The sequence below is a fragment of the Heterodontus francisci genome, chromosome 4 (genome assembly GCF_036365525.1).
Source record: "Heterodontus francisci isolate sHetFra1 chromosome 4, sHetFra1.hap1, whole genome shotgun sequence".
Taxonomy (NCBI): Eukaryota; Metazoa; Chordata; class Chondrichthyes; order Heterodontiformes; family Heterodontidae; genus Heterodontus; species Heterodontus francisci.
The window spans coordinates 164,974,757-165,000,584 of NC_090374.1; the positions used below are offsets into that span (position 1 = coordinate 164,974,757).

The following is a 25,828-nucleotide window of genomic DNA, read 5'->3' on the forward strand; positions in this document are numbered from 1 at the left end:
CTCATCATCCAAGGAACCCTCTTTTTGGTTGCCTGACCTTTCACCCTTGTTGGAATGCACCCGGCCTGTACCAGAAACATCTCTTCCTTAAAAATAACCCCCTGTTCTGATATTTTTCCTGTTCGTTCCATTTAATCCTGGCTAGATCCCTTCTCATTGCATAGAAATTTGCCCTCTTCCAAGCTAGACATTCTAACTTATTTTGTTACTTGCTTTTCTGCAATACTAGTCTAAACCTTATGATATGATGATCACTCTTACCCAAGTGCTCCCCGACAGACACTTAGTCCACTTGGCGCATCACATTTCCCAGCACCAGCACTACCTCCTTCCTAATTGGGTTGAGAACATACTGATCAAGGAAGTTCTCCTGAAAACAATTCAGAAATTCCTCCCCCTGCTTACCATTTACTCTCAAATTAAAACAATCGATATTTGGCTAATATAAGTCCCCCAATATAGTTCTGTAGTTCTTGCACATCCCTGGCACTTTCCTGCAGATTTGTTCCTCCATCACTTGCTCACTATTTGGAAGCCCAACGAATATGCCTAATCGTGTGATTATGCCCTCTTTGCTTCTCAACTCTAATCAAATGGATTCTGTCCTTCTCCCTCAAGGATTCCTCCCTTTCCAACACTACAATGTCTTCCCTGATCAGTGCTGCTACGCCACCTCCCTTTTTTTCCTTCTGCATATTTTCTGAACACTATATCTCCTTGCATATTAAGCACCCAGTCCTTGCCATTTTTAAGCTACATTTTCATGATTGCCACATCATATTGCCATACTACTACCTGCGCTTGTAACTCACCAACCTTATTCATCACATTTTGCGTGTCTTTGCATTCCTCGTGGTCCTTCTGAGTCTGCTCCCATCTAAGACGGAACTACTCCCTTTTCGAGTACTGTCTAACACTCTCGCATTATGCACCCTATTCCTCTTTTCTACTTCGATATGCTGGCGCCCATTCCCTGCCAATTTAGTTTAAACCCTCCCCAACCACGAGTGAATCTCCCTGTGAGGACATTGGTCCCACTCCTGTTGAGGTGCAACCCGTCTCTTTTGAATAGGCACCTTCTACCCCAGAACTGATTGCAATTCCACATGAATCTGAAGCCCTTAATCCTGCACTGTGCTTCAAGCCACACGATGATACTTTCTATCTTCCTATTTCAACAGACACTCACTGGTGCGTGGCACGGGGAGTAATTCAGAAATTACTGCCGTTGAGGTCCTACTCTTTAAATTATGCACATACGAATTAGGAGTAGGAGTAGGCCAATCGTACTCTCAAACCTGCTCCACCATCCATAAAGATCATAGCTGATCTGATTGTAGCCTCAACTCCACATTCCCACCATCCCCAATAAACATCACCCTTTGCTCATGAAAAATCTATCTACCTCTGCCTTAAAAACAAAGACTCTGCTTCCACCGCCTTTTGAGGAAGAGTGTTCCAAAGACTCACAGGCCTCAGAAATAATTTCTCCTCATCGCTGTCTTAAATGGGTGACCGCTTATTTTTAAACAGTGAAACCTAGTTCTAGATTCTCCCACAAGAGGAAACATCCTTTCCACATCCACCCTGTCAAGACCCCACAGAATCTTATATATTTCAATCAAGTCGCCTCTTAATCTTCTCAACTCCAGTGGATACAAGCCTAGCCTGTCTAAACCTTTCCTTATAAGACAACCCGACTATTCCCGGTATTAGTCTAGAAAACCTTCTCTGAACTTCTTCCAACACATTTACATCCTTCCTTAAATAAGGAGACCAATACTGTACACAGTACTCCAGATGTGGTCTCACCAATGCCCTGTATAACCAAAGCATAACCTCCCTACTTTTGTATTCAATTTCCTTCGCAATAAATGATAACATTCTATTCGCATTCTTAATTGCTTGCTGTACCTGCATATTAACCTTTTGCAATTCATGCATTAGGACACCCACATCCCTCTGGATCTCAGAGCTCTGCAATCTCTCACCATTTAGATAATATGCTTTTTCATTCTTCCTGCCAAAATGGACAATTTCACTTTTTCCTACATTATACTCCATTTTCCAGATCTTTGCCACTCACTTAATCTATCTATATCCCTTTGTACCTTCCTTATGTCCTCTTCACAACTTACTTTCCTACCTATCTTTGCTTCATCAGCAAATTTAGCAAACATACCTTCGGTCCCTTCATCCAAGTCATTTATATAAATTGTAAAAACTTGAGGCCCCAAAATTGATTCCTGTGGCACACCACTTGTTACATCTTGCCAAGCAGAAAATGACCCATTTATGCCTACACTCTGTTTCCTGTTAGCTAGCCAATCTTCTTTTCGTGTCAATATGTTACTCCCTACACCATGAGCTTCTATTTTCCACAATAACCTTTGATGTGGCAACTTATCAAATGCCTTCTGGAAATCTAAGTACAGTACATCCACCGGCTCCCCTTTATCCACAGCACGTTACTTCTTGAAAGAACTCCACTAAATTGGTTAAACATGATTTCCCTTTCACAAAACCATGTTGCCTCTGCCTGATTACCTTGAAATTTTCTCAGTGCCTGTTAGAACGTCTTCAATAATAGCTTCTAACATTTTTCCTATGACAGATGTTCAGCTAACCGGCCTGTAGTTTCCTGCTTTCTGTCCCCCTCCCTTTTAGAATAAAGGAGTTACAATGACGATTTTCCAATCTAATGGAACCTTCCCAGAATCTAAGGAATTTTGGAAATTAAAAATCAACACATCACCTATCTTAGTAGCCACTTCTTTTAGGACCCCAGGATGAAGTCCATCAGGACAAAGGGACTTGTCAGCCTGCAGCACCAACAATTTTCTCAGTACCACTTCCCTAATGATTGTAATTTTCTTGAGTTCCTCCCTCCCTTCCATTTCCTGATTTAGAGCTATTTCTGGGTTGTTACTTGTATCATGTATAATGAAGACCGATGCAAAGTACTGTTCAATTCATCTGCCATCTCCATATTTTCCATTATTAATACCCCAGACTCACTTTATATAGGACCAACGCTCACTTTGTTAACTCTTTTCTTTTTAAAAATATCTATAGAAACTCTTACTATCCATTTTTCTATTTCTAGCTAGCTTTCACTCATACTCTAATTTTTTCCCTCATTAATCTTTTAGTCATTCTTTGCTTCTTTATGTAATAATCTGTCCAATCTCCTGACCTACCACCCATCTTTGTGCAATTATATGCTTTTTCTTTAAGTTTGATAATATCTTTAACTTTTATAGTTAACCACGGTGATGGCTCCTCCTCTTGGAATTTTTCTTTCCAGTTGGAATGCATCTATTCTGTGTATTCTAAAGTATCACCTTAAATGTCCGCCAATACATCTCTATTGACCTATCCCTTAACCTAATTTGCCAGTTCACTTCAGCTAGCTCTGCCTTTCATGTCCTCATAACTGCCCATATTTAATTTTAAAATATTAATCTTAGACCCACTCTTCTCTCCCTCAAACAGAATGTAAAATTCAATCATATTATGATCACTGCTGCCGAGGGATGCCTTTACGATGATGTCATTAAATGAATCCTCTCGTTGCACAATACCAGGTCTAGTATAGCCTGCTCTCTGGTTGGTTCCAGAACGTATTGTTCTAAGAAACTATCCTGAATACATTCTACGAACTCCTCATCTAGGCTAACTTTATCCATCTGATTTTCCAGTCTATCTGTAGATTGTAATCCCCATTATTATTGCGGTACCTTTCTGACAAACTTCCGTTATTTCTTCCTTTATACCCCATCCTACCACGTGGCTACTGTTAGGGGGCCTGTACACCATTCCCACAAGTGACTTCTTGCCTTTAACATTTCTCATCTCAACCCAAACCATTTCTATATCCTGGTTTCCTGAACTTGGGTCATCCCTCTCTATTGTGCTAATACCATCATTAATTAACAGATCCACACCTCCATCTTTTCCTAGCTTCCTGTCCTTCCTAAATATCATGTACCCTTTAATATTAAGGTCCCAATCTATGTCATCCTGCAGCTATGTCTCTGTAATAGCCATCAGATCATCCTTATTTACTTCTATTTGTGCTATCAGTTCATCGGTTTTGCTTTGAATGAGACATGCATTCAGATAGAGAGTCTGGAGCTTTGTCTTTATATTATTTTTGTAACCTCCAACCTTATCGGATTTACTTTTACATTTGTACTCTCTGTCCCTTCCTGTCAGTCTGTTTATCATTTCCCATATTAATACTTTTCTCTCTTGCCTTGTCTCTATTCTTTGATTTACCACATCTTCCCAAATTTTATCCTTTGCCCCCACTATTAATTTTAAACCCTCTCTACTTCCCTAGTTATGCAGCTCGCTGGAACACTGGTCCCAGCACGGTTCAGGTGTAGACCACCCCAGTGGTACAGCCCCCACTTTCCCCAGTACTAGTGCCAGTGCTCCACGAACTGGAACCCACTTCTACCACACCAGTCTTTGAGTTTCCCTGCCTCCTGAAAAATCTGACAGTTGGACCTCAATACCTGCCCTTGCTATGTCGTTGGTACCAACGTGTACCACAACTTCTGGCTCACTCCCTTCACCCTGCAGAATATCCTGCACCCTCTCCATGATATCCTTTACGCTGGCCCAGGGAGGCAAAACACCATGCAGGATTCATGGTAACGGTTACAGAAATGCCTCTCTGTTCTCCTGACTATGGAATCACCTATAGTAATTGCATTTCTGCACTTTGCTGCTCCCTCCTATACAGTCCTATGCCCACTGGTGCTATGGTCTGGTCTGCATTCCTTCAAGGTGGCATCAATCCCAGCAGTCTCCAATGCTGAGTACCAGTTCGTAAGTAGCACACACCCCGAAGACTCCTGTACTTCCTGCCTCTTCCGGATGGCCACGCATCTACTATCTTGAACTCCTAATGCCCGTGGGGTGACCACCTCCTAGAATGTATGATCCAGGAATCTCCCTTGCTCCCCGATGCTCCACAGTAACTGCAGCTTCTCCTCAAGCTCAGAAATCTTGAGCTCGAGCTGAAGCAGCTGGAGGCACTTCCTACACACATGAAGTGTCCTGAAGTTCCTACATGGCACAGGAATTGCAAGCAACAGATCGCAACTGCCCATCCATGATCTAAAAAAAATTTTAAACAACCTATTCAGTATTCTGTTGAAAGTGTCAATTTTAATGAAGACCTCGAATCCAGCTCTGTGCTTATACTCTTATTACAACACTTATTTATTTTATTTTTAGAGATACAGCACTGAAATAGGCCCTTCGGCCCACCGAGTCTGTGCCGACCATCAACCACCCATTTATACTAATCCTACACTAATCCCATATTCCTACCACATCCCCACCTTCCCTGTATTCCCCTACCACCTACCTATACTAAGGGCAATTTATAATGGCCAATTTACCTATCAACCTGCAAGTCTTTGGCTGTGGGAGGAAACCGGAGAACCCGGCGAAAACCCACGTGGTCACAGGGAGAACTTGCAAACTCCGCACAGGCAGTACCCGGAATTGAACCCGGGTCGCTGGAGCTGTGAGGCTGCGGTGCTAACCACTGCGCCACCTTTACTTGACTGAACATTTTTAATTTCCCAGCTCCCAATTTGAACCAATACCCTCCCTGCTGGTCTCGCATGCTCTCTCTCTCTGCCGCCGCTCTTTAAAGCTCCACCTAATTCACCTAAATTTAAACCACAATCATTGCCAGTGACAGAAAGGGTTGCCACGTCTCCAGGATTGCTCTCCAGTCTCCAGAAATTCAAGATTTTTCTCCTGGACATTGCTATGTGCAACCTGGGAGAAAAATCAGAGGCATTAAAAAAAAAACAAAGTGCTTCTTTTTGATTTTCTTTGAACACTTTTGCTAGTTCAATAAAAATAAGTGCAAAAAGGTCTGCTTGACTTGGCAGCGAGGTTGGAGGTGTGGGTTCATGTGAAGAAACCTCCAGGAATACATCCAATCGGAGTTGGCAACCCTCGTGACAGATTGGTGCCCATCAATAGTTCACACTTGGAAATCAACATTCAAAATACTTTCCAGGCTATCAACATTTTAGGGAGTTTAAATCTAGAATTGTACAGTTGTTTTTTTCCCGCCCCCTTCACACTTCTGCTGGTCATCGTACAAGAATTACAAACTGCCGCCATTGTGTCATACCAAAATCCCAGCCACAATGCTGGAAGGATTGGTGAAAGTCACTGAATCTGGAAGCTTCACATCAGGTGGACGGAGGGGGTGGGGAGGGACAGCAACAATAATCCTGAAGTTCATCACACAGATGAAAAAAAAAATACTGCTGATATCTCACTTCTGAGAGACTGCTATAATTCACGAGCAACCTGTCACTCATGAGTTACGTCCTCTCACATTCTTGGAATATCTCTAGGGTTCAACATCCAAGACAATGATGGCCTTCATGCATTTCTTTTTTGCAGTGGTTTACATTTTGAATTCTCCCAGCGTCAGAGATTGTTGCTAAATAATAGAAAATGACGGCACATTTAAAATCGGTTTTGTTTTACAAGTACAACATAATTCATAATCTTTGGAACAAGCATGTAAAAACACAAAACAGTTGGCATTTACTAAACAAAGGCTGCTACTAATTTTTTAAGCTAGATTTTTGAATTTTCCCACTCATTGCTCCAGAGGCAATGCAGAAAGAGAGGTATTTTCAAGGGACTTATTTTTCCAGTTATTGTTCTACAAGTCATTTTATAGCTTCTGGAAAAAAAATGAAACAATTGTGTTCAAATAAAGAACACAGCATCCTTCTAAGTTTCTGAAATGGTCAAAATCTTCACAACTCAATCAACAATATTCCGCAAGACGGCAGAAGTGATGTGCAAAAGATTACAGTACCATTTGAGTTTATTCCGTGCAAAAGTTTCTCCCAAACTGATCACAGAAGGCATTTGAAACAAATAAGTTTACATCATGGTTGTGCTATTCGTCCTGACAAGTTCGCTACGGCTGGGCTCTCACAATAGGGATTTGCTAGACAAGAGCTTCGGTCAGAGAATTGACGCTATAGTCTTACAGTGTATCTGTACTGCTATTTCAGTTTAGTGAGTTTCTGTTACGGGAACTCAGCCTTGATAAATTTGCTTTCTGAATCCCCATCCAACATTCTAACGCAAGGTCAAAACATCAGATCTATATCATTGATGGGCTCAACTGTGAACTGAATCAAAAGCAATGGACTTAAGTACAACTTCCACATTATCAAAAATAAACAAAATTTTAAAAATATTCTCACAGATAAACTAGAGAAAATGTAAACAGTTTACAAGAGTAAGTAAATGCAAAGTAGTGAGGCCTTCACCGACATATCAGTAAGTTTTTTATTTTTACGCCACCATGAAATTGTTTGTGGATGATGTTACTGAGAGCTAGCACTGTCTCTAGAGGATGAGATTTTAACTCACTCAAAACCATTCACTTCGAGTTAAAATCAGGTCCTGGTCAGCATCCTGCCATCCAAGACATGTAGCAAACAATCCATTTAGGTGGGGTGGCTTCTCTTGGTGCACCTTTGCTGAAGGTGTGAAGGCCAATCCTTAAGAGGCAGGTTCTGCCACAAGTGCTGCAGGTGAAGCTGCCAAGTGATGCTGTGAGTTGTTGTTTTTGACATTGGCACTTGTGGCAAAGCTGCTATAGAAACTGGCTGACGTGGTAGCACACCAAAGTCCACAGGTTGTGTTGCCATTTCCTCCTTTCACCAGATCGCAACTTCCATGTGTGACAGTCGGCATTTAGGGCCTTCATGTCACGCTTCCAAGCCTCCTTAAAGCGGAGCTATGGGCGACCCACTGGTTGTCTGGGACCAGCTATACTGAAAGTCCTTGGGTATGCAACTACCACATTTGTGATTTTGTCCTCCCAGGATATACCCATAATACACTGCAGATAGCAAAGATGGAAATTATTGAGTTTCTTTTCCTGGTAGCTGTAAGTTGCACATGGTTCACAGCCATACAGCAAGGTTCTGAGAACACAGGCCTTATGACCAATCAGCTTGGTCCGAAGGTTCAGCTTGGTGTTATCCCATGTGCGTTACGCGAGTTGGTCAAAGGTGCTAACTGCTTCTCTATGCGTGTATCGAACTCTGCATCAAGGGACAGACTGTCTGTCACCGTGGACCCGAGGTAGCAGAATCTGCTAACCACTTTCAGTGGGGTGTTATTTAGTGTGATCAGGGGCAGAGATGCAACACTCTGTCCCATGATCACGGTTTTCTTGACACTTATGATCAAGGAGAACAAGTTACAGGCATGGGAGAAACAGTCTTTGTAGCTGAGTTTCCAAGTGAGTGACTAGGGCAGCATCAGCAGTGTAGAGGAGTTCTCTGATGTGGACGCAATGTGTTTTTGTCTTCACTTTCACTCGATAGATTGCAGAGCTTGCTGTCCGACCAAGTGTGCAAGTATATTTCTTCCATATCTGAAGGGAAGGCAAATGTCAGGAGCATGGAGATGATGATGCCAAACAGAGTGGGGGCTGGGACACAACCCTGTTTCACTCCATTCTTCACTCTGAAACTGTCAGAAGTGGAGCCATCAAATTGTACAGTGCAGTGCATGCTGTCATAGAAGGAGCATATGAGACTGAGGAGCTTCGGCGGACAGCCAATTTTTCCCAAAATCTCGTAGAGCCCTGCTCTGCTGACAGTGTCAAATGCCTTAGGTATACTCTGTTCCCTACACTTCTCTTATAGCTGGCGTATGGAGAAAATCATGTCCACAATAGATCAACTGGCACAGAAACCGCATGATGGGCCAAGTGGCCTCTTTCTAAGCCATAAACTTCTATGATTCTATGTGCTTCCAGGTACACTCGGTCCGCAAGTAAATGGAGTCTTTTAGGTATGACCCTAGCAAAAGCCTTCTCTGTGACGCTAAGGAATGAGATGCCCGTGTAGTTGCTGCACTCTTTTGATGCCTTTGTTTTTTGTGTGATGATTTCGGCATCATGCATCTCCTGTGGAAGTGAGCCTTCTTTCCAACAAAAAAGGAGATGGTCATAAAGACATGGCAATAGATGGGACTGTCCGTGCTTGAGCAGTTTGGCTGGGATTCCGTGTTGCTGGCTGCCCTTCTTTTAGCTGGACAGTCGATGGCCTTCTTGAGCTCCAATGATGAGGGTTCTTCATCTAACTCATCCATAACAGAAAGTTGCAGGACAGCATCAAGCGCAGACTGGGAGATGTCCGACTCACAGTGTCCCGCTGGGCTGAACATCTGTTTACTTCCATACATGCACCAATGAAACCCACATTTCCACAACCAACTCCTGGACTGTTGCAATACTGTTCAATTGCCTGACATTTAACTCTGTAGGCATCAAAATTCCCTTTAGGTAAACACAGACAAAACCAAAACCATCCTTTCAACTCCCACCAGCACCCATTATGCTGCTCACCTCCTTTGCAGCAAAGGAATGAAACAGAGTAGAAAAAACAAACTGATCCTAGATTGATGTATCTAGAACAAGGGGACATAGCTGTAAGATTAAAGTGCAAAAGTTTTAGGATGGAGGACAAGAGAAATGCTTTTTTTTTTACACAGATGGTTGCTGGGCTCTAGAATGCACTATTGGAGTTAGTGATTGAAGCAGAGACCATTTAATATTTAAGGAAAGGGAATAAAGCGACATGATGACCGCCGCTCACGCAGAGGTCAAACAGCAACCTCAACTGAATGGGTTGAACGGTCCACGTTTCCAGTTTGTAAGTTTTATACAATTTCCCAGGGCACGAATCAATTATAAGATTCTATTCTTACAATTCTTCATAGCTCTGCCTCATCCAATCTGAGCAATCTGCCCAACCTGGACCATCCACTCTTCTTTTTGGATTGCTGCTCACTCCCGAATCGTTCTACTTCATCAGAGGCCAATTATTCAGTCAGTCAGTCAGTCAGTCAGTGCCCACCTTTCCCTCTGTAATTCAAATCTTCAACCATTTTACCTTCCCAATTCCTCCCAACCCTCTTGGAAACACAGTTACGTCTTTGGTATCCTTTCTGCCCCCTTGCCCCTCTCGGAGTCGACCTCAATCCCTTGCAGACATTCTTTCACTCATTTTTGTCAACAGCACTTCATAAATGGGTTGCGGAAGTAAAAATATATTATGCATTACTTTTAGCAGCTGTTAGTGAAAGCTTCTTGCTACAACTGATACAATGGTGTAACAGTTAAACACAATTTCAGAGCATAAAGAACATGCAGAGATATTCATTTACCAACTTTAACATTCTCATATGTCCTTTTAAAAGGGAACACTTTCTCATTTAATGTAGTTAAAGGCAGAGTAGAACAGGAAACCGTTTCAGGTCAACATTAGTAAGTGCCTGCATGACCCATCGCCCATACGGCCTCTCCACAGTCACAATGAACGAGTAGTATTTTCTCGCCTTTCCTTCCCATTTTCTCCTTCTCTGTCTTCCAAGCCTCCCCATTTTTTCCATTTCCTTCAGTAAATTTGTTCACCATCCCCACACCCCCAGTCTCACAGGCAAGGGAGGAGATCATGCAAAGGACACTATTGCTAGGCCGAGCTTCTCTAACCTCACACTTGAAAACCAGTTGCTCACCAACAGGGATAAGAAACTAATGTGAGAGCATGTGGATGGTGGAACAACCTTGCCTGTTGTTTGAAACCCACTCTCACTCTAAGTATGGTGGAGGCAAAGTAAAATAGCTACATCCAAGTGTGCAATGGGAGAACTTACACAGTAGGCAACATACAGAAGGTAGAACAAGGCTACAGAGTGATTTGTAAATAAGACAGCCTCTGGGACGAGGTAGGCACAGAGATAAGAAATGTTACTGTAACCAAAAAAAGCAACCTTGGTAATTGAGAGGATGAGTGTTACAAGTCACTACAGCCCCAAAAGCATTGCTGCAGGAGTTCCTCGTGGTGGCGTCTTATGCCCAACAATTTTCAGCTGTTTTATTAATGACATTCCCTCTATTGTATGGTCAGAAATTGGAATTTTCATGGATGATTCTAGTGTTTGGTTCCATTCAGAGCACCTCAAATAATGAGGCAATCCATGACTCTACAGCAGGACCAGATCCTTATCCAAGCATGGGCTGGTAACATTCATGCAACATAAGTGTCAGGCAAGGACCATATCCAACAGGAAAAGACACAAGCACCCCCATTGACCTTCAACAGCACCACCATCACCAAATTCGCCACCATCACTATCCTGGTGGAAGGTGGGAGAACAAGATTAACCAGAAACCTAATTGGACAAACCATGTCAATATAATGGTCAAAGAGCAGAGCAGAGGTTGGATACTCTGCAATGAGTGAGTCATCTCCAGCCCTACAAAGCCTCTTCAACGACAAGGTTCAAGTCAAGGGCATATTGGAACACTCACCACTGCCTATAACACTCAAGTACTCTTAAGCGGCAGAGAGGAGCAGTCCACTAGATTCAATACCCACTCCCTCCACCACCAGCACACTGTGGCTGCAGTATACATTATCTATGTTAGCAAATTAAGTTTATTTCAACAGCATCGCCCTCCCCTGGAGAAGGACAAGAGCAGTACTGGGAGAAAGATCATGGCATTTCTGATGAAAGGTCACAACCTAAAACGTCAACTCTGTTATTCTCTCCACAGATGCTGCCAGACCTGCCGAGTATTTCCAGCACTTTGTTTTTATGTTTGGTCTTCCTGGAGTTCTGCAAAAGGCAGTTGCAACTTGCCCAGGACTTTGTCAGAGATACAGCCCGACAGCGTGCAAGTGCTCTTGCTGTTGAGAAAGGCAGTGGACGCATAGAGCTGGCCATCATCAGCCTATGTATGGAAACTGTCCTGCCAATATTGATCCTTTCAATTAATGTCCCAAAAATAAATTATCTGGTCATCACACTGCTGTTTGTGGGGAGCTTGCTGTGTGCAAATTGACTGCCACATTTCCAACATCACAACAGTGACTACACTTCAAAAGTACTCCATGGCTGTGAAGTGCTTCAGGACATCCTGAGGTTGTAAAAAGTGCTATATAAATGCATTTTTCTTTTTCTTTCTTGAATTTGAGCGTGCACCCACGATTGATGTGCCTGAAGGGCAGGATATAGCTGTGGAAAAGCTGTCCAAAGATACATTTTGGGGTGGGGGGGTGGAATTCTGAAGGGACAGTGCAGTGAAGGAGCAAAAAACATTGCTGGAGATGCACAGCACCATCCAGCAAGGCTGGCCCCACAGAGCTGGCCAACAGTGGGAAGTGGTGATGGAGATCGGCATGGTCAAAAAAGTGTTAAACACTGCAGAGAGGTTGAGAAAGACAACAATGCAGCATGGTCACAGTCAGACAACTCCTGATTTTGGCTAAAGCAGTTTTGAAGCACTGTTTTGATTTTAAAATTCTCATCCTTGTTTTCAATTCCCTCAATGGCCTGGGCCCTCCCTACCTCTGTAATCTCCTGCGGCCCAACAACCCTCAGAAATACCTGCACTCATCTTATTCTGGCCTTTTAAGCATTCCCAATTTTACTCACCTCATCATTGGTGGTCCTGCTGTCAGTTGCCTTGGCCCTAAACGCTGGAATTCCATCCCTACACCTCTCCTTCCTCCTTTAAGATACTCCTTAAAACCTGTCTCTTTGACCAAGCTTTTGGTCATCTGACCTATTATCTCCTTATATGTCATAATTTGTTTTTAAACACTCCTGTGAAGCACCTTGGAACATTTTATTACATTAAAAGTGCTATATAAATATATGTTGTTGTTGATGCTACGCAATGGGCCAATGAACACTAAATTGCAGGACTGATGGGGACAGAGCTGCTGCACAACAGAGTACTCAAGCACTGGGGAGGAATGGGTGATTAGAGATGGGGGCAATAGTTAGGGAGAACAGCTATGTCAAGGGTAGGCTTTTTTTCAGTAGGAAACAAGACAATAGCACTTTTAAAATGGAACAGGATGGGACAGGAGGAAAAGAAAGGAGTCACGGGAGTTAGGAGGGGAAGTTGAGTAATCAGAAATGGCAGGGAAACAAAGTTAATATTCAGCCTGTGTTCACAAGCCAGCAAAAATAGCATTTTAGTCTTTCCAATAAGTCACACATTATTATTACTGCCCAACCATCAGAATTACATAACTTTGGCCGGAATTTAGCAATGAGGCAGTGGCCCCGCCAGCAGCTGGAAAGCTGGGAGTCGAGCCCGCCTCCGCCGAGCCTGGAAGCCATGCTGCTATTTTGTATGGCTCAGACCTTTAATTGGCTTCAGTCCAGACTTCCGCCCCACTGAGGCAGGATGTCCCGCCTCCAAGAGCTACTGGCCAATCAGAGGGTGGCAGCTCTTCAGTCCCAGCAGCGCCACAGGGAGTGGTGGCCACTGCTGGGACTGCATCCAAGCAGGACCAGCAACAATCAAGGCGGTCCTGGAAAAGTTAAGTGGAAGTCCGGCCTCGCTGGGGATAATCGGATAGGCGATGGCGGCGGAGTCTAGGGCATGTGGGATTGTTTTAGCGGGGTGGCCTGTGCTGCTGGGGCACAGGGTTTCGAATCAAGAGATCCCACCCCCAAGGAAACCACCAGATATCATTAATCAGCCGCCTCAGGTGCTGAAGTGCCCGTCCACCATTGGTGAAATAGCAGTGGCAGTGGGAAGAGGCCCTTAAGTGGCAATTAAGTGGCTTAACGGCAGGCAGGCCATCTGCCACCTCCCCACCAGTGGTGAAACAGCAACAGGGTGGCTCGGCGACAGGCATGTCAACAACCCCTTTTACGCACCCCGCCAACCCCCCTCCCCCCCACAACCTCCTAGCCCACTCCTGGGGGGAGGTGTTAAACTCCAGTCTTTATGTATGTCTGCACACACAATGCATTATTCTTCATTCATTATTACACTGTGCATGAACTTTAATACAGAATGTATTATAGCGAATGAATGGTGCTGGGACTGAAAAGGCAGGCAAGTGAAACACTTGCGATATCTGAATGATATCTAACTACAAAAGCCAAACCTCAAACCAGGTTACAGCCTTCAAATCACTTACAAATAACCATCTTTTCAGACTTTTCCTTGGGCTATCACTTCTGGTATGAACCATTAACACCATATGGCTGTTAAACATGTCTGTGATACAGACAAGAGGGGAGTGTTTCACAACACTATAATGGCAGATAAAAGTTGCAAAAGGGTCAGACAAGAGTATACACGTCTCCTTCAACAGGATTACTACACTGTTACTTGTGTAACATACAATACTCAACTTGGGAAAGGTGCCATCATCAAAAAGCCTTCAAATTCAACATAAATTAGCTCAGTTCCACACCAAAAAAATCAGTGAAAAGATGACCTCAGATGGCAACAATACAAGTTATCCAACACTCCCTGAACACACCCAATTTGAAATGATCTGCTCCCATGATAATATGAAAGGCACAATTCAGCATAGCGTTGCCTCATCGAACCCTTTCCTTTCCTGAGTGGCGTGAAACAGGGCTGTGTTCTCGCACCTACACTGTTTGGGATCTTATTCTCCCTGCAGCTCTCACGTGCGTTCAAGTCTTCAGAAGAAGGAATTTTCCACCACACAAGATCAGATGGCAGGTTGTTCAACCTTGCCCGTCTTAGAGCGAAGACCAAAGTACGGAAGGTCCTCATCAGGGAACTCCTCTTTGCTGACGATGCTGCATTAACATCTCACACAGAAGAGTGTCTGCAGAAACTCATCGACAGGATTGCGGCTGCCTACAACAAATTTGGCCTAACCATCAGCCTCAAGAAAATGATCATGGGACAGGATGTCTGAAATGCTCCATCCATCAATATCGGCGAACACACTGGAAGTGGTTCAAGAGTTCACCTACCTAGGCTCAACTATCACCAGTAACCTGTCGCTCGATGCAGAAATCAACAAGCGCATTGGAAAGGCGTCCGCTGCTATGTCCAGACTGGCCAAGAGAGTGTGGGAAAATGGCACACTGACACGGAACACAAAAGTCCGAGCATCTCAAGCCTGTGTCCTCAGTAACCTTGCTCTATGGCAACGAGGCCTGGACAACGCAGGTCAGCCAAGAGCGACGTCTCAATTCATTCCATCTTCACTGCCTCCAGAGAATCCTTGGCAGGACCGTATCTCCAACGCAGAAGCCCTCGAGGCGACCAACATCCCCAGCATATACACCCTACTGAGCCAGCAGCGCTTGAGATGGCTTGGCCATGTGAGCCGCATGGAAGATGGCAGGATCCCCAAGGACGATTGCACAGCGAGCTCGTCACTGGTATCAGACCCACCAGCCATCCATGTCTCTGCTTTAGAGACGTCTGCAAACATGACATGAAGTCCTGTGACATTGACCACAAGTTGTGGGAGTCAGTTGCCAGCGATCGCCAGAGCTGGCGGACAGCCATAAAGGCGGGGCTAAAGAGTGGCGAGTCGAAGAGACTTAGCAGTTGGCAGGAAAAAAGACAGAAGTGCGAGGAGAGAGCCAACCTTGTAACAGCCCCGACAACCAGTTTTATCTGCAGCGCCTGTGGAAGAGTCTGTCACTCTAGAATTGGACTTCATAGCCACTCCAGGCACTGCTTCACAAACCACTGACTACATCTAGGCGTTTACCCATTGTCCCTCGAGACAAGGAGGCCAAAGAAGCAGCAGCAGCTCCCTATTACAGATGTGCAGAAGAATAGGAATTGCCTTCATTATGCATCCAAAGCCTGCAAACAAAGCACATTGATGGGTGATGTGCTCATTGAAAAGTCAGGTCAGCTGACATTGAGATCAGGAACAAATTCTCCTAACTACAGGCTGTGCTCTTGACCAATTCCCTCTTGAGGAAAGTTACGAGTCAGTGCCCTTTACAGCACCTCCCTGAAGCAGTACCCCGTAAAAGTAATTAGATGAAAAGGCATCTGAGACACAAAACAACGGTTGCCTTCTACCTTCAGTTAATCTGTAACAATGAATGACACCTGTACATTTTTCTTTCACTATGTCAGTGTCTGAAACTCAACAGAGAGGAAAGAAATGCATTCGAAATGGACTAACCACGTGACACTATTACAAATTAAACCAACTAATTCTGGTGTCAGGGAATTAATGAGCTTCCCATGTAAATTGTGCATAATTTACAGTGCAGATCATCTGTGTGCCAACAGACTCTCATGCTGAATAACAATGAACAGAGGGGCCTCAAGACATTTCCACTGCACAATCATGCTCCAGACAGTCAGTCTCCTCCTTGTCTCAAATCACAAAACTGATGACCCTGAACTGGGAAGTGGGTTTTCTTTAAGGTTGCATCTGCATTGCAGTTTTACTTCGGTGAAAGTGGCTTTTACTAGGGCGTCCCTTGACATACCCGAGCTTCAATATGGAACCTGCCAGGTTACAGTCACATGTCTTGTGTATTCCCTGGAGGCAGCAGATGGTGCTGCACAATTAAGTATTTGAAATTACCCATTCTCCACTTTTAGATCTACATTGTACTACAGTTCTTAAAAAAAAAATACAAGCATTTACACTTTTTCATCCGGGTAAGCCGTGGTGCTTCCAGTGATAAATCAACCTGCACCATCACCTCATGCAGCGGTTCTGAAATTAACTCATTCACTGCTAAAGACAAAATCCCAATTGTACCTCCTGAACTCAGGAAGACACCAGATGGTATTCTGACTGTAACTGCAGAACGACAGAAGCTGCAACTGGTAATGCCACTAGGCAAAGTAAACAATTAAATCAGAAAGGATATTATTTCAAAGCAAAAGCAGAAAATGCTACCAATGTAAAAAGATATCAGTTTTCAAACAGAAAACAGAATATTGTGTTGTAAAAGTTTGGTCGGAAGCAAGAGGTGAGCCCCTCAGAGAACTCAACAAGGGGAGAGAAAGAGCTCAATCCCAATAGCCACTTCAGCGAGAGGATTTTTTTTTTAAAGGATGAAACTCCCTTCAATAAAGATTCTCCAGCTAATGGCTAAAGCCAAGCCAACATAAAAATCATATTTTTCTCTTCCCTGGCTCATTCTTCCTGGTGTTGACAAGCAAGAGTTTATCACAGTACCAAATGGAGGATATGTCATAAACCTAGAACTCCCTCCCTAACAGCACTGTGGCTTTACCCACACCACACTGCAGCGGTTCAAGGTAGTGGCTCATCACTACCTTCTCAAGGGGCAGTTAGGGATGGGCAATAAATGCTGGCCTTGTCCACGATGCTCGCATCCCATGAATGAATTTTTTTAAAAATCAGTACTCCCCTACTCTTGCACCTGTTGTTCATTCTTTCCCCCCTCACCCCCATTTTGCTCAATTGTCTACAGAAGTTTGTTTACTTGCCAACTTCTGACAGAAGCATCAACACCCAAAATATTAGCCCATCTTTTCTGTTGTTAGTTTTTCCGATTAGAGATACAGCACTGAAACAGGCCCTTCGGCCCACCGAGTCTGTGCCGACCATCAACCACCCATTTATACTAATCCTACACTAATTCCATATTCCTACCACATCCCCACCTGTCTATATTTCCCTACCACCTACCTATACTAGGGGCAATTGCTAATGGCCAATTTACCTATCAACCGGAGGAAACCCACGCAGACACAGGGAGAACTTGCAAACTCCACACAGGCAGTACCCAGAATTGAACCTGGGTCGCTGGAGCTGTGAGGCTGCGGTGCTAACCACTGCGCCACTGTGTTGTGGACAGACCTGTTGCATATTGCAGTATTTTCTGTTTTTATTTCAGATTTCCCACATATACAGTTGTTTATTTTTTCTTGCTATCTTTCATTCAGATTGACATGAATATGGATGCTTGTGGAGCTTAAAGTCACCAAGAAAGCTCACTGCTTCCACAGACCATGCACAATCTATCCTAAGAGATACCCCACCCATCTAATCTCAGGAGGGAAAGTTCTGCGTAAATATTCCCTTGCCCCCAAAGGTAGTCAAGGAAAACTCCAGAACACTTTCTTTCTTCATCCTTCTCCCCTGAAGGCACCAACACAACAGTGTAAAAATACACAGCTGCCACAGCCCTTCACTACTCATCATGTGGTCTGCACCGTACTAGTACCAGTGAGCATAATTATTCCATGGTATCAAGGAATCACAGCAGATTCTGACCCAAGCAGGGCTAAGCATCCTTTTACAACTTTATATTTATTTTTGTGAACTTATACATTAAAATGTCTATTTTTCAGATTTTGAAAATGCCACAGGGAGCAGAGAGGGAGTATATAGGAAATTAAGAACTTACAATTATGCAGCACCTTTCATGCCCTCGGGACACCCCAAAAGGAGTAGCCAATATGTTCTGAATATGGTTCCACAAACAGCAAGAAGTAAATGACCAGTCAATCTGCTTTTAGTGTTGTTGATTGAGAGATAAACATTCACCCAAGAAACCAGTAGAGATCTTCAACTAGTGGATGGAGCGTGAACCTGCCAGTCCGGCAGGCTGTAGTGTGCCTAATCGGTAGATGAGATTGAGTTCAATAACTTCAGAGCATGACAGCCCCCCATTTTACTTTCATTTTTAGTTATTTTTTCTTCCTTTTTTTTACATTCTTTTTTACATTTTTTACTATCTCTTTTTTGCATTTATTTCATTTCATCTTAGTTTGTTCAGTTTGCTTACCCACTGTTTTTTCAGGTTTGCACTTGCTGCTGTTCAATATTCAGTGTATTCACACCTAATCTGTACTAATGCTTTGTCTTTCAACACACCAATAACATATTGTTTGCCTTTGCTCTGTGACCTTTTGGTCAGCTATGTGGCCTGGTCCAATCTGCACCTTCTCCTTTGTTATCTCTTGCCCCACCCCCACCTCACTTGCTTATAATCTGTGACTTTTCTAATATTTGTCAGTTACGAAGAAGGGTCACTGACCCGAAACGTTAACTCTGCTTCTCTTTCCACAGATGCTGCCAGACCTGCTGAGTGATTCCAGCATTTCTCGTTTTTGTTTCAGATTTCCAGCATCCGCAGTATTTTGCTTTTAAGTTAATATTTCAAGTTGTTGACCTTTTGTTAGAACTGGCAAAATTTAGAGACAAAACAGAGACATCGAAAGAGGGGAATCAGAGGAAAGAATAAAAGGTCTGTGATAGGGTGGAAGGGCAGCAGTGATGAAATGAGTAAAGGGGTATTAAAACAGCAAAAGACAGTGGTAAATGTGACAAGGAAACAATAACTTCTGTAGTCTTTTCTTCATCTATTCCCTCCCTGTTCTCAGCTCCATGCCTCAGTCTCCTTCTTGTTCCTTCTAGGTTCTACCCATTTTTGACACTCTACCTCCTGTAGCAGTGCCAAAAGCATCCCATTTTCTCAGTCACTATGCGAGTATGGAAGCCTGGTAAGGCTAGTGGATTGCAGAGGTATTACCAGTTCCCTGGCAGCATTCATGTCAAATAGACAGGAGACTGCAACAAAGGGAAAAGGGGAAAACAAAATCAGTTTTTAAGTTCAGTGACGCTATAAAAAGGATAGGAAACTGCTAACCAGTAGATGACCAAGATTTACTATGTTTCTACCTGCAGCAGCATCATATCCAAGGTTTCTGTTAAATACAGGAATCCCAGTAAATCTGGGAAAGGTGTATAAGCAAGGGAAGAACACAGAAGTATGCATTGATTTGTACTACTTGAATCTTGTCCATCGCATGTATGGAGAACCTGCTTACCCCATTACCCTGCCCAACTGAAAGCAGCTACAATAAACAGGGTTGCAAGAGGAGAAAATAAGATTGTGCCATAAATTTTCCTCCACATTTCCCTCATTTTGTTACAAAATGAAAGATTAATTGACCAACTGTCCACAGATCTTATTCTTGGATAAAGTATTCAGCACATCTATAATATTCATAAGCAATGCTATTGCTCCAGAACTTTAGCCTGTTTCAGACTCTTATTTACCAAAAGGTCTGCTTTGATTAATGACAGAGATTTTGAAAAGTGTCTAGTTCATAACGATTGGAATTTGAAGACTAATTTTAAGATGGCATTTGCGGATAGAATTTTCACTGACTTCTATGAAAAATTGACAACTAGAGTATGCTGATTTCATCACCGAGAGCAATAATGCCTCAATGGCAAAATCAGATCATGAGACATAAACTCGAAAAGGACAAGAAAGAAATATGTTGGAAGAAGCTCATCAATTCCTCACTGATTTGCAAAGGAATTATTAGTATTGCCTGAACTGCAAACAGCCTGGTGCAATAATATTCATTGAACAGAGTGATCACATGTGAAACGTGAAGAACATGAAGCATCAAATAGCTCTTTCTATGGCTTGTCAATAAACGAAGTCCAAGAATCAAACAAAACTGTAGTCGCAGAGAAGCAGCACATCAGGCCAGTCATCCCATCAAAAAAAGGTCAGGTCACTATTTAGAGTGGAATAGCTCATTCAAACTGAATGGGCCAATTTTCCTCTTCTTGCCCCTCCCTGTTTTTGGATTTCGGCTAGAATCCATAATTATTTGGGAACAATACTTTAACATTTTGAATGGTGAATCCAGTAAATTCTGGGACCTGAACTACTTTGATGCCAAACAATTTGATTTGAATAATATGGAAGAAATGGCTCAGCCCATTGAAAAGTTAAAAGCAACGTAAAGCTTTAAACCCCACCCTCCCCCTCCACCCCCAAAGAAAGCTGAAAATGGTCTCAGTCTACAAATGAACCTGGGGAGAAGAGAGAGTGAAATATACCAAATTACTTTATTGTTACCACATTCTGTGGTCAAAAGAATTGCTGAGGAACAGATGTAGGTCATCATAAAAAAGTCAGATCAGTGCTTTAGAAGCCAAAATATGTAGAAGGTTCATACAAAAATCTAGATTTGAATTGTCCCCCCTGGCGAGACTAATGGGTAAATGGTCCTGAAAGAAACAGCAAATCCTGTATATTATTGAATCATATGAACTGATTCTTAAACTAAGAGAGCAAAATCTATAATGTAAAAACTTTACTGAAAATTTAAAATCTATCAACTGCTTAAATATGAGACCTCTCTATGCATATTGGAACACTTTAGATCCTGTGCATTCAGTTCAAGTGCTTGCCATTCTAATGGGATTAGTACCTAAAGCATTGTTGAGGAAAGGAAGTTAAACATATTGCCCCATTCTCCTGAAAAGCAAATTTTCAATCAACTCTTCAATATTTTGTGCAGTGATTGATCTGCTGTCAGTGATTTTAATAACCAATTATACTTGGCATATTTTACCTATTATGTATGGCTTCCTGTTGGCAAAAGTTTCCAACAGTTTTAAGTTGAATCGCAGCTGCGAACTTTGAATGAGAAATTCAGTGGAATATTTTCAGAAGAATAGCTGTATTTCAACAGTAAACCCATGGCTAAACCAGAGCTGCACCAGCAAGTATTTGCATAATGGATTTAAATTTACAAAGACAAAAAACAAAGAAGTTAAGCATTTACAAGCCAAAGAAAAATCCCCACATCATGCAGGGACCAAATTACAGCACCATTCAGCAATGCATTAGACAGAGAGAACTAATCTGACCCTTCAGAATGGCTTCTCACAACTGCCCTACCATAAAAAAAGTAACTACAAATCAGCCTTGCTTGGTTCACTTGTACACAGAGAATTATTGGATCAAACCCGGAGGTATTTAAAATTTGCAGAAACCTGCAACCACACTTTCCATTTTTCTGATTCAGCATAGTAAACAAATTGGCCTGTTCATTTCTAACAGATGAATTTCAGAGGGGTTTTGTTTTGTACACTAAAAGATTCCTCATACATATATATAAAGGAGCAATACTAACCTCAATCTCAATTGATTGAAGCTAGTGACCAAGCAGCAAGATCGGCATCAAATCGTCAAATCAACCGAAACAAAACTGTTCTGGAATCAATCAAGAACACCTGAAAAACAAGGAGGTATAGAGTTTAATTATCTCATAAGTGCATTGCTGGTAATGTGCTTGTAATGTAAAAAAAAAGTGACCTATTTTGATCTTAATTTTGACAATCAAGGAGTTGACACTGTGCACTGCAAACTATTGTAACAGAAATAAAAGCCACTGGTAATAGAATTCCAATACTCTTTTATGGGAGGACATAGCAATCACATTTTTAAAAAACGCCAATAAAAGAATTTGGAAGACATGATTCAAATCTTTGATTTGGTAATCAGCATCTGGTTATTAAACTGGTAATATACAGAAAAATATATTCAAAAATTAATCTCATTAAAGCACTGTCAAAAATATAATGATATCCATTGGAATGGAAAGGGACAATGTGTCTGTATAAGTTGGAAGGCTGATGGTGTAGTTAGGTGGCTTTTCAAAACTCCAGCATTTAAACACGATCATTCTTTGCACCTGCATCCAGCGTCAAGAAATGAATTTCCATGGCATCAGATATTACAGCACTTTTGATTGAATTAAGTAGACTCAATGTGGGGTCCTATTTACATTCTATTAATGCTTGCAGAAGGCTAGGAAAACATCTTCTCCACATCCATTGGTCAAAGCAAAAACAGATATTCATTTCAACAGTAGACATAAAACCCTTTCTTTAAAAAAGCAAAATAAAAGTACAACTAAAGTGATTTTCTATTCTATGAATGATTATCCATTAAGTCACGACAGACCTTTGTTTCTGCATTCATTGGTAAATGGTGAAAGAACTGGGCTATGTGAGAAATTAGAGCAATAAAGAATCTGTATGTTCAGCATGCTGGAGGAAAAATACTTTAGACGAAACGTTAGGGCAATCTTCAAGTTGCATCAGCTGTCAGATAACGTGCAGAAGTCAAGGCATGTTACTGCTGCAAAGGACAAGGACGCTCAGGTGAACTTTCAAAGCAAAATGGGCACATAAGCAGCAGAGTGTTTTGCTGCATTACCATCTCACTCTCCACTGCGCAAAGGAAAATATAAATCGAGTGGAACATGAATTAAGATCTTCACAAATTTGACAAGGTCCCACATGGCAGACTGGTTAAAAAAAAAATTCCCAAGGGAGCCAGGGAAATGCAGCAAGGTGGATACAAAATTAGCTCAGTGGCAGGAAACAAAGGATAATTGTTGACAGCTGTTTTTGCGACTGGAGGGCTGTTTCCAGTGGCATTCCGCAGGGCTCAGTACTGGATCCCCTGCTTTTTGTGGTGTATTTTAACGATTTGGATGTAAATGTAGAGGGCATGATCAAGAAGTTTGCAGACGACACAAAGATTGGCCACATGGTAGATAGCAAGGAGGATAGCTGTAGGCTGCAAGAAGATATTGATGATCTGGTCAGATGGGCAGAAAAGTGGCAAATGGAATTCAACTTGGAGAAGTGTGAGGTGATGTACTTGGGGAGGTCAAACAAGGCAAAGGAATACACGATTAATGGGAAATACTGAGAAGTGTAGAGGAAGTGAGGGACCTTGGACTGAGTGTCCACAGATACCTGAAGGTAGCAGGACAGGTCGATAAGGTGTTTAAGAAGGCATATGAAAATCTTTCCTTTATTAGCCGAGGTATAGAATATAAGAGCAGGGAGGTTATGCTGGAACTGTATAACTCATTGGATAGGCCACAACTTGAGTACTGTGTACAGTTCTGGTCACCTCATTACAGAAAGAATGTAATTGCACCAGAGAGTGTACAGAGGAGATTTACGAGGATGTTGCCAGGACTGGAAAAATGCCGCTATGAGGAAAGATTGGATAGGCTGGGGTTGTTCGCCTTTGAACAGAGAAGGCTGAGGGGAGATCTGATTGAAATGTACAACATTTTGAGCGACCTGGAGTCTATTCACCTTAGCAGAAAGGTCAGCGACGAGGGGGCATAGACTTAAAGTGACTGGAAGAAAAATTAGAGGGGAGATGAGGAAAAACTTTTTCACCCAGAGGGTAGTGATGGTCTGGAACTCACTGCCTGAAAGGGGAGTTGAGGCAGAGACACTCAACTAATTCAAAAGGAGTCTGGATATGCACCTCAAGTGCCATAAGTTACAGGGCTAAGGACCAAATGCTGAAAGGTGGGATTAGAATAGATAGATCGTTTTTCGGCTGGCACAGACATGATGGGCAAAATGGCCTTAAACTTAATGATTCTAAATTTTAGAGGCTGTGATAAAGCTGTGAAAGTCAGGGGATGAGGAGAAACAATAGGACCCAGTAATCTTCCACCCCGCACCCTCTCCTCCCATATTGAAAACTAGTGACAGATGAAAGTTTATCAACTGAAAAAATTAATGCGGTTTCATCAGCTCACAATATTTTCAATTACTGTGACAGCATCAATAGTGCTCGTGTGGGTACATCAGAGAATAGTGGTTTACTAAGCTCCTCTGAAGAGAATGCAGGCATCCTTCTTCTCAAAGAATGACTTCAATCCAGGACCGCAGTAAGCACTTCAAAAGCTGGATTGTGCAATGCACATCTTGCTCAACAATTTGTTGAATCACAGATATAGCAAGATGTCCACTCAACTGTTGCCAAGTTATATGGGACTTTATAGTTTAGGTTTCAAAGGTCGAAAGTGGTATTCATTTAAAAAAAGCTGAGCGTGGACCTGATTGGAGACACCAGAAGTGGCGGCAGAGGATAAGAGGAGCGAGAGCGCGCGAGCGGGGGAACAGAGGAGCGCCGTCAGAGGACAGGTATGTGACTGGTTGGTGGGTAATAATTTTATTCTTAAAATTGAAGCAGCGGTTTAAACTATGACTGGAAAACTATAAAGAACTATATTAAATTTATCGCACATCTTGTTGCACTGATTAAAATTTTATTAATTAGTTTAAGTGTAGCAGTAAATGAATTCCTAAGAGTGTTAGCACAGAGCAGGTCCAGAGCCATTAATTAAAATTAATTGTTTATACAAGCTATTACCTAGATTCTAAAAGAGGGAAGAGATTTTTTTCTTAGATAATGGATGGACAACTGAGACATGTTGCTTGCAATTCCTGTGCCATGTGGAAACTTAAGGACACTTAATGTGTCTTGGGGGAACCATGTGTGTAGAAAGTACCTCCAGCAACTTGAGTTCAAGCTCAGGATTTCCGAGCTTATGGAGCAACTGGAGTCACTGCGGAGCATCAGGGAGGGCGATAGTTTCCTGGATCGAATGTTCCAGGAGATGGTCACCCCCAACAAGCAGAGAGTGTTCAGGATAGTAGATGCCTAGCCACCTGGAAGAATAGGAAGAGGCAGGAGGTACAGGAGTCTTCAGAGTATTTCCACTCTCAAACCAGTACTCAGTATTGGAGACTGCTGGAAGGGACGACACCATGAAGGAATGCAGACCAGATGATTCAACCAATGGGCAAGGGTCTGCACAGGAGGGAACAACAAAGAGAAATGCAGTTGTTGTAGGTGATTCCATCGTCAGGGGGACAGACAAACATTTCCGTAACCATCACTGTGAGTCCTGCATGGTGTGTTGCCTCCCCGGTGCCAGAGTAAAAGACATCACAGAGAGGGTGCAGAATATTTTGTGGTGGGAAGCAAGTAAGCTAGAAGTTGTGGCTCACGTCAGTGCCAACAGCACGGAGAGGGCAGGTAGTGAGGTGCTATGGTCAGATTTTCAGGTGAAAAGGTTAATAAATAGTTGGTCGGCATCCTTCCATCTATGAAAGATGGACACGCAGCAAACAATGCATTTCGGTGTCTTCTCTTGGTACACCTTTGCTGATGCCTATGAAGGCCAATCCAGGAGAGGCAGGTTCTGTCACAAGTGCCGCACATGAAGCTGCCAAGTGACGGTGAGTTGTTGTTTTTGATGTTGGCGCCTGTTGCCAAGTTGCTGTAGCAACTAGTTGACGTGGTAGTGCACACTAGTCCACTAGATGTGTCGCCATTTCCCTCTTTC

The 25,828-nt window shown here is 42.7% G+C and overlaps 1 protein-coding gene across 8 annotated transcripts in view; it reads right to left on the minus strand.

The window, feature by feature from the left end:
• The window catches only part of adgrl3.1 (adhesion G protein-coupled receptor L3.1), a 713,955-nt gene that overhangs the window by 538,451 nt on the left and 149,676 nt on the right, over nucleotides 1-25,828 (minus strand). For 6 of the 8 annotated variants that reach the window (XM_068030472.1, XM_068030479.1, XM_068030474.1 and 3 more), the window contains exon 2: nucleotides 21,788-21,887. The exons of 1 other annotated variant lie outside the window; for it this stretch is intronic. The gene's annotated coding sequence lies outside the window, so the exon portion shown is untranslated. Of the gene's footprint in view, nucleotides 1-18,246; nucleotides 18,368-21,787; nucleotides 21,888-25,828 lie in introns of those variants that run through there. One more of the 8 variants, XM_068030478.1, reaches the window with a different exon arrangement.